This window comes from Canis lupus, chromosome 30 (assembly GCF_011100685.1).
Source record: "Canis lupus familiaris isolate Mischka breed German Shepherd chromosome 30, alternate assembly UU_Cfam_GSD_1.0, whole genome shotgun sequence".
Classification (NCBI taxonomy): Eukaryota; Metazoa; Chordata; class Mammalia; order Carnivora; family Canidae; genus Canis; species Canis lupus.
Window position 1 is genome coordinate 430583 of NC_049251.1, and position 4186 is coordinate 434768.

General features: G+C 39.0%; 1 pseudogene; it reads left to right on the plus strand.

Moving 5' to 3' along the window:
• Nucleotides 1-2805: 2805 nt before the first annotated feature.
• Nucleotides 2806-4186, plus strand: LOC100685912 (annotated as a pseudogene).

The following is a 4186-nucleotide window of genomic DNA, read 5'->3' on the forward strand; positions in this document are numbered from 1 at the left end:
ATCCTTCTTTTCCTCATTATTAAACATATATTTTCCTAATTTCTTCATCATTTTTAGATTTCCATTTTATTTTATTTTATTTTTTTTAGATTTCCATTTTAATCTTGTTTATTTTTTTCCTAACTCTTCTACACTTTTACAATCCTTTATTGTCTATCTTCTCTGTTGCTTAAGAATATGCTGCCTTAAAAAGAAAGGATATGCTGCCTCTTTACCCATCTTCTTTAATTATATAAATGGACATATTTTTTTAATCATCCAAATATATCCTCTTTTTAAAAAAATTATTTTTAAATATATCCTCTTTCAGCAAATATTTATTTGCTGAAATACTTATATATCCCTACTCTGTAACTGTTGTGGTTCTAAGTTTTAGGATATACTGGACAACAAGATAGATGTAGTTCTTCCCTCTGTGGTGGTTGCAGTACCACCAGGAAGGAGAACAAACAAACAAAAAAGTCAATGAATTACATTTGTCGTAAGTACTATTAAAAGAAATATGGTGATTTTTAAAAATACTTTATTTATTTATTCATAGAGAGAGGCAGAGACAGGCAGAGGGAGATGCAGGCTCCCTCTGGGGAGCCTGATCTGGGACTCAACCCCAAAACTCCAGGATCACGCCCTGAGCCAAAGGCAGCCATTCAACCATTGAGCCACCCAAAAAATGGTGATTTTTTTATATGAATTGTTTTTAAGATTTTACCCATTTATTCATGAGAGACAGAGATTGAGAGGGGGAGAGAGAGAGAGAGAGGCAGAGACACAGGCAGAGGGAGAAGCAGGCTCCATGCAAGGAGCAATATGGGACTCCATTCCGGGTCTCCAGGATCATGCCCTGGGCTGAAGGCAGGCACTAAACTGCTGAGCCACCCAGGGATCCCCTGAAATTTGGTGATTTTTGAGTGAAATCCCATACATAGGATGGTATTTATTTTGATCACTAAAAGATTATGAATATTATATCTATTACGTGGAAGGAGTTAATCATAATGTATTGTTTAAATATCTTTCAGATATAAAATTCTGATACTGTGTGCTGGCCAGTGCCATTTTATTTTCTTATTCATTCATTTATTTCATGTGTTGAGCACTATTAAGGACAAATGAAATAAAGGGAAGTGAAATCAACATTTGCTAAATATTTACACTTTGAATACATGATGACAAACTTTATCTCTACAACTTACTCAGAATAGTCTTATTAATTGCAATTTCATAGATAAACTGAGGTTCAAGAATTTAAGTATCTTGCCCAATATTAACTTAGTTGCTGAACCAGAGTATAACTCTTGGTTTTGTGGATCCCAAATCTATATTCTTTCCACTATGCTATGTTGCTTCAATAAATGAAACTAAAATTACAAGGTAACATGATAAGTTCTTATATAGAGACTTGGACAAAATACTTTCCACTGCACCCTTCATGGTTAAGGCTTCTCAGATCATGTGTTCAGTATTCTAGGACAGTGCTTCTCAAATGGTGAGAGCATCTCCTCACCCTCCATCCTTCATGGATGGATACTCTAGTAAATACAAAAATCATACATCTGGGTTTTCTGTGTTGTAAAATCACTAGATAAGTTTCTAAGCACTCTCAATTTCTGTGCCTAGAATGATGCAAACTCGTTACAGACAGTTAATGGGCCTGCACCTCTGTATGGACCACTTCATTACTTCAGGGAATCCAAATATGAATATGTCATAATCGCTGCCTTCAAGGAGTTCACAGTCTTTTGTGAGTTAGAACTGTAAATAAATGCTAGTGATATAAAGCAAGACCTCATAGATAGAGTTAAAATTTAATAAGCCTTGAAGATAAATATGTTCCAGAGGTGGGGAGTTAGGAGGAAGTGTCTGTCAGAATAAGGCTTGTAGTCTTGGAAGTGAATGAAATAGTTTAGAAATGGCGGAGGTGTTTTTTTGTTGTTTGTTTTTTTGTTTTTTTTTGTTTTGTTTTATTTTGTTTTTTTGTGATTACAGCCAGGCTACATTAGTCTTGAACCAAAAATCAAAGAATTTGGCATTGAATTCTTGTTACTCTAGTTGACCAATCTTATATTTCATGAAAAACATCATAGTGTCTACCCTGGGAGGAAGCAGAGCAGTATTAAATGCAGAGAAAAATTGGTGGATATGCTAGTAATAATAAAGCAAGATTTTGCAGACATTGTAAACATTTAAGTAATATTAAAGATGAATACTGGGCAGCCCGGGTGGCTCAGCAATTTAGCCCGCCTTCCGCCCATGGCGTGATCCTGAAGACCCGAGTCCCATGTCAGGCTCCCTGCATGGAGCCTGTTTCTCCCTCTGCCTCTCTCTCTCTCTCCACTCTGTGTTTTTCTTGAATAAATAAATAAAATCTTTAAAAAAAAAAAAGATGAATACATTCCCAGAAGTGGGGACTGGGTTGGAAGAGAAGGGTCTGTCTTCTAGATAAAAGCTTATGGGCTTGGAAGGGATTACAGCAGTGATTATTCTATGTGAGTGGGTCAAATCATATTAGTTTTGAACCCAAATCAAATGGTTTGGCTCATGTTGACCATGTCATAGCTCATGAATAATCATGGCTTCCCCTGGGTGGAAGCAGAGGGTATCAAATGCAGAGACAACCTGGGGGTAGAGAGCAGCTCCACATGCCAGCCACCAATTTTTCCGGGTAATCACATTTGAGGGGCCATGAACATATCAGGTCAGTTCTAATAGAGACAGGCTTTCATAATTTTGACCTCTTTCCTAATTTATTAACATAATTAGTCTAATTTATATTTTCTTCTTGAGGTAGCAGTGCCAACCAAACCAATGGATGGAGCAAATCACTCTGTGGTGTCAGAGTTTGTGTTCCTGGGACTCACCAACTCCTGGGAGATCCAGCTTCTCCTCTTTGTGTTTTCCTCCACGTTTTATATGGCAAGCATGATGGGAAACTCCCTCATCATGCTCACTGTGACTTCTGACCCTCACCTGCACTCCCCCATGTACTTTCTGTTGGCCAACCTCTCCTTCATTGACCTGGGAGTTTCTTCAGTCACTTCTCCCAAGATGATTTATGATCTTTCAGAAAAGATACAAATTCCAAGGCCCGTGACTTCTCAGAAAACAGGTCAGAAGACACTGCAATGATGACACAAAGTATAGAAAGAAAGCACCTCTGAGCCTAGGACTTTATGTTCAGGAAAGATAGCTTTAAAGAATGAAGGCAAAAGGTGAATGAATATGAAAACAAGACAAAGTCAGCAGACTAGCTGGTGGTAAACAACTGGAAGAATCAGTCATTGGGCCAATATTTATTTATTTTCATTAAAAAATTTTATTGCAAAAAAAAAAGTCATCTCCTTTGGTAGTTGCATTGCTCAAATCTTCTTACGTCATTGGTGGTGTGGAGATGGTGCTGCTTATCGCCATGGCCTTTGACAGATATGTGGCCGTACGTAAGCCTCTGCACTATCTGACCATCATGAGTCCAAGAATGTGCATCTTCTTTTTAGTGGCTGCCTGGATGACTGGCCTTATCCATTCCATGGTTCAACTAGCTTTTGTGGTAAACTTACCCTTCTGTGGTCCTTTTTTTTTTCTTTAAATTTTTATTTATTTATGATAGTCACAGAGAGAGAGAGAGAGGCAGAGGGAGAAGCAGGCTCCATGCACCGGGAGCCCGATGTGGGATTCGATCCCGGGTCTCCAGGATCGCGCCCTGGGCCAAAGGCAGGCGCCAAACCGCTGCGCCACCCAGGGATCCCCCCTTCTGTGGTCCTAATGTGCTGGACAGCTTTTACTGTGACCTTCCTTGGTTCATCAGACTTGCCTGCACAGAGACTTACCGACTAGAGTTTATGGTCATAGCCAATAGTGGATTGCCTGGATTGTTGGCTCCTTCTTCATACTGATCATTTCCTATATCATCATCATTCTCTCTGTTCAGAAACACTCTTCAGCTGGTTCATCCAAGTCTCTGTCCACACTGTCAGCTCACATCACTGTGGTATTCTTGTTCTTTAGTCCTTTGATATTTGTCTATATGTGGCCATTTCCCTCCATACACCTGGATAAATTTCTGGCCATCTTTGATGCTGTTCTCACTCCCTTTCTGAATCCAGTCATCTATACATTCAGGAATCAAGAAATGAAGGTGGCAATGAGGAGAGTATGCAGACAGCTAGTGAATTACAGGAAGATCTCTTAA